This window comes from Protopterus annectens, chromosome 6.part0 (assembly GCF_019279795.1).
Source record: "Protopterus annectens isolate FY-2018-M chromosome 6.part0, PAN1.0, whole genome shotgun sequence".
Lineage (NCBI taxonomy): Eukaryota > Metazoa > Chordata > Ceratodontiformes > Protopteridae > Protopterus > Protopterus annectens.
The window spans coordinates 1,041,385,363-1,041,391,362 of record NC_056737.1 but is presented as its reverse complement, the minus strand read 5'-3'; the positions used below and the strand labels follow the sequence as shown (position 1 = coordinate 1,041,391,362).

The 6,000-nt window shown below is 37.1% G+C and overlaps 1 protein-coding gene across 1 annotated transcript in view; it reads right to left on the bottom strand.

The window, feature by feature from the left end:
* The window catches only part of SLC24A4 (solute carrier family 24 member 4), a 1,237,943-nt gene that overhangs the window by 599,238 nt on the left and 632,705 nt on the right, over nucleotides 1-6,000 (bottom strand). The gene's annotated exons all lie outside the window — the stretch shown is intronic.

The window sequence follows — 6,000 nt, the reverse complement described above, 5'->3', positions numbered from 1 at the left end:
CCAGCAAAAACTTGAAGTTTTTCTCTGTTGTACTTGCTGAAAATGTTCTCTTTCAGACTCTTTAAAAACTAAACATTGAACTATCTCATTAAGCAATCATCTTATCCAAGCAAATGTCATTTCAGCTTTTACAGCAAGAATGATTTTTTTTCAGTTCTTAAAAGCATGTTTTTAATGTTCCCTGAACTGCCTTTCAAGAACAGATGTACACAGGTCCTCAAACTAAATTAAGGATAGAGAAATATTTAACTGATAACACTTTGAAGTCTGCCCTAAAGTAAAACTAATTGTATGTTAAACAGAACGGGCTTTTCACGATTCTCTCGATAGAGCATTTGCTGAGCCAGTCAGCCTCTGTGCACAGCTCTGCATGATCAAGGCAGTTCCCCATTCATTGGTTTGCTGGGTTCCAGTCAAAAAAAGGATAAATTACCTGACAGGACTCCTTTACAACTTACACTAGCGAAGGCTGAAGTTTCTGCAGGAAAAGGGGCATGTATTAGGAAGGTGTACGTGTAGGAATACTAGACTCAGTCGTACTGTATTTTCTCCTCTCTTCCTAGAGCTAGCTTACTACATATATCCTTTAAATATGTATATAGTAACATTTCATTTTAACTATCTTCTCTAATATCTTCACTTGTTCTATGCCTATACTAACACTGCTCTTCCTCTCTCTCTATTCTACATCTCACTTATCTAATACCACACCCTATCATTTCCTATATTTCTCTTATCTGCAACCACATTGCATTCCTTTTATGCAATTGTTATTCTACAGTAACAAGTTCCTTTTCTGCATTCATATGCAATTGTAAAGAATTTTCATATTATCTTGTTATACTGTAATAAGTTTTTTTTCTTCTGTATTTCATATATATATATAATTGTAAGTAATTGGAGCTTTCCTCCTCGGGTTTCCACTGAAAATGGAGTATTAGCTCAGTTGGACCAACCCGGTTAACAAATGTCAAATAAATGTCAAGTAAATAAATAAAATGGATTACAGTCTGTAGAACTTAGTATATGAGGACTTCCTAGTTAGGGGCATATATTAAGGTTTCACTATAATTCTTCAAGATCAGTAATAAAACTTCTTCCTGGTTAGCTTGCTAGGGTTCAGGTCATATGATGGCTTGGAAGAACACTGATTAGCATAAAAAGCATGTGATACTGTTTAACATACTAATAGTTTCACTTTGAACTGAATATTCAAAAACAGCATTAGTATGCAGTGTTTAGCCATACTTTACCAGTCGTGCCATTCTCTTTACTAAATTAGTTTTCCCATGCAGTCATATAGTTTACTCTATAAAATTGCCTGTAATGATTATGTTTAAAGTGTTTCAGCACAGTAATTAATTTGGCTGCATCACATATCCAAGGTCCATATTTGACAAAGGCCTCTAGACACTGCCTGGGTTTGAGTATGCACTTAATTGCTCTTGTCCTTGTTGGGTGTTTTCAGTGCGTCACAAACAGGATGGCAGCTTATGACAAATTTGTTTCCTTGTTTGCCAAATGTAAATTTTCTCCTTAGGTTTGCAGTGTAAAATGGCCTTTGGCTCAGGAAATTTTTCCCAATCAAAAATGTAATATGGGAAAAACTAAAAATAGCACTCAACACTAAAGGGATAAACTAAATCTCAGTCCTGACATTCTTATTCTAGTATTTCACAGGACAGCTTTCATCATTACCAACAATGGTGTCAATGTTCTGTTCCATTAGTTTTCATATGTCTTGTAGAATATGAGCAGACTGCGACACATTCAATAAAGCATACATCTGTCAGTTGAAGGTGGTAGTGTCGCTATGTAATAAACCCATGAAGGCAGCTACTACTGTGTCCTTGTCCCCGTTCTGTACTTCCACACTCCACCACCTAAATCACGAGTTCTTAAATGTAAACACCTGGCATGAAAGCCCTACCCACCCATGCAGATCATTCCTCATGTTCGTTACAAATTCTTGAGAAAAGTTCCTCTTAAGTCTAGAGTAGAGATGCTTATTTCATCTTGTAAACAATATCCTCCCTGACACACCATGCCCTGCCTCAGAACTCCCCCTTTAAGACTACATGCATCCAGCTCATACTGCCTCAATTCTTCATTTCCATACTGTGGACTCACAAATGTGTCTATTTTATCTATAAGCCAGGTGCAACAGAATAAAGTAGAAAATTTAGAACAGCAGTAAAAGTAAAATAAAATGTAAGATATGAGATTACTTTTCAGATGCAAAATATAAAAGCACGGAGTATGAATAAGGCTAGAAAGGAAAATTAAAAGTTACATTAAGTGTCAAAGCATATAGACGGAGTAGATTTAGAGAAATATTTTATCATAATAAACTCTCTACTCCACCTATTGTTCTCATCACCTTCTTTTTTCAGTAATGATTTGCATGTCCTCAAATTATCTGCGATCTGGAAAACTGTATGACATACTCCACGTAGGGTCTCGGTATTGCACTGACTGCACGGGGTCTGGTGTCAGATGCAATACTCCTTAAATATACGTGAAAGAATTTGGTCACATTTTGTTTCAGCATTCTCATTCTGCACCGGCTGGGAAATTACTATCACCTCAGCCCCCCCTCCCCCCCCCCCCAGTTACAGCATACCCTTCAGTTAGTATGGGAGTAGAACAACAATTTCTAGTGGTAAATTTTAATTGTTTTGTATCTCAGTGACTTACTTCTCCAAAGGACACTTCCTAAATGATGTCCGCATCTGCTAACATCACCCCCCACCCTTGGTGTCATCTGGAAACAGGACAACTCCTCTCTCTCTCTCTCTTGACATGCCTCACAGTTTCCAACACTGGCTCCTGCAGTGCCCCCAAAGATTATACAGTCATCTTGAGATACAGTATCTCTTACTTTCAGTACATGCATACTTTCAGTGAGACTCTTCAAACCCATATCTCTCAACCTATTAGCATAAGAGCTCTGGACAAAGCCATTAAATAATGGGGGATGGAGGTCCAAAATCAGGCAGGTTTAAATATTGCTCTACAAACTTAGAAAGTTGCTGGAATAACAGGTTTTGCATCAACATGCATTTCTACATATACAAAGTCTGAAGCTGCGTCAAGTGACATTCTTAATGATTTAGTCACTAAATGACAGATGAGGGATAAACCAAAAATGAGCAAAAATATGGATATTCTGCAAAATTCAGGACAGTAGATTGGTATGAAACCCACCCACTTCTCGCGACCCTCATTTAAACCACCTTACGTACCAGTCCTGTACCTCTCAAATTCTTAGGGCAAGATATCTAGACAAAAGCTCAAAACAATGGTGGGACAAAGGCCCAAAAATAGGGACAGATATTAAATATTGCTCTTATTCTAGCAACTTTCTGAATTAACAGGATTCATGTTGACTTGCACTTTTCTGGAGGAGATAAAATCTGAAATTTAAATGTATGTCATTATTTAGAGACTTCATTCCTTAGTTATTTTCCAGAAAACCACAAATTTTATGAACAGACAAAAATGTGATGCAAAAATCTGGACAATCTGCAAAACTCTGGACAACTGAGAGGCATAAGATCCCCCATATGGTCATGAATGGTTTGTGCGATGGTCACTTGAGCAAAAGTACAACAGCAAGAATGTCACTTCACAGACGTTCGAATAGCTAAAGTGCGAATGTACTCTGCCATTCAAACAAATGCATGACGCTGGGATTTCACAAATTGAGTTTAGACATATTGCCGCAAACACGTTCTGAAATTCAGTTATCTCAGTCAATATCATGCACAATCCATTCTCGACCATATGGAGGTAAACCTATATATGTACATATCACACACATGTAACTTTTATGCGAATTAGTTACCAACAGAAAATTTGTATGTAATGCAACACATTTCTTCTAGAAAAGCCTCTAAGAATGCAGAACTTAGGCCAGACTGTCTTCATTACTTATTGGCCATCTAAATACCACATGATGTCAGAACTGAAGAAATATTTGTAAGAACTTTAGAAATGGTTCTACAAAACAAAAGAAAACAATTTGTTCACTGTGAGTGCGTTTGGGACACAAGTGCAATCTTGGGGGAAATATGATACAAGTGCATCATGCAATTCTCTCACTTTGTGGAAATTTGGCAGAAAACTAAAAGCTTCCATAGTTATGACAGCAGTGTAACCAGAAGGGAAAAATCTTCAGTCACCTAAGAAAGGCTGACCAAATGCACTCTGAGATTTTTAAAATAAGTGGCTCCCTATTTGAATATACACAAATAACAAAGCTGCAGGAAATCGATGTTTTTATCATATTTCTGTCAATTCGTTTGTTGAATTTACAAACCAAATGCTGTACGATGTGACACTTTGATGCTGCCATCTGGAAAAGCAAACATGCAGATTCCACTGTGTCCAGCTGTTATGATTAGTGAGCTACTGTTCTTTGTTTGCAAAATTATATTAAACTGTGCATTAATTCAGTGATTACTGCCAATCAGATTTGTTTGAAGAAAAAGCCAAGAAAGGAGGCAAGAACTGATCAGGATTGTTTGTTGCCTCACCTCTGGGAAGGAAGGGAATGTAAGGGGAAAGGCGAAGGGAAACTAATTTTAGCGGGGAGTGTTCTGAACTTCTTGATGAAAGCTGAAAAGGGGTGACGCACACCCCCTTGCCTTTACAAGCATTTACTGATGGTGGATACTGTGATGTTGATTGCCACCACTCTGTACCTGACAGGCAGCTGAATAACCAAAATTCCACTAAAGTACAAAAAGGCTAGGAAATTACCTTCATCAGCTCATATACCTATAGATAAAGGTACTGGTACCCCCCTTTCCCTCTCTTGTTCATAAAGGGGATCATCAGTCTCCACTACTGTAAGCAGGAGTCACTGGACACAGACAACAGAAAAGGCAGAGATTGTGCTATGTAAAAGGATGAAGTATAGAAAAACAAAATATGTTATTAGACAAGATCTTTAACAATGTACCTTTTGAAGAAAAATGCACAGGAAGTTACAAAACTTGCAGTTGTAGCAATGCCTACACCATCACAAGTTTTACATTCTTAAATGGCAATTTTATGGAAAGTATTTATAAAAAAAAAAAAATACTTGCAATTTTCGCTGCTTGACTTAACTAAATGATATCATTTGGTTCTGTGGATTCCAGTTCGCATTACATGAGATGATAGGAAAGTTTTATGACAAAGCATCAGCACCCAGACCTTAACACACACCATCTTTGTGGGACAGGTCAAAGACTTGGTCAGTTATCCGCCTGCAGTTTGTCATCGAGACTTACAAGCATCAGTGTCATATGGCTGTTTACAAGGTTAATACAATGATTACTCCAGGTTTAATAACTGCAAAGAATGCCTGTCATCAGGCTTTTCAAGTGTGAGCCATATGAAACACATTGAACACCCCAAGTACAATATGGAGCTTCAAGAGTATTCATGTAGAATACAGATCACCAATAGGCAGAATAAGTAGTACCTACAGGTGTCTGCTAATGATTCAAATGGAATTTTTCTAGAGGTGCGTTCCTCAAGGATCACTGTGGTATTATTTAATTATATCTTTCAATCCTTGGAATAATGTCACCAACATACGGCAAAGTTTGATCTAGTTAGTTTACAGCAAATAGCATGAGTACACAGGAGAATTGTGACAATTAGATGGAGACTGCATATGAACACAACCACAGCTTGACAAGTAAATCAAAATTAATTAATATGTGAAAACCTAAATAGTATGCTTAGGTATAATTTACCCAAGAAGAAAAATGTGCATCACATGAAGGAACACACCACCACAGACAAAAGTTCCTGGAATACCACAAAGCTCATTCACATTTTAATAATGTAAGAAACCAAAGCCAGCAAAAGTATGTTCACTATCTTACATTTGGGAATAAAATGTTAGTTTTCATACATTTTAAACTTTACTGGTAAGGTAAAAGCACACCATAACTACTTATCATAGCATATCAGTCTAAAGGTATTCACTTCTAGACATAATGT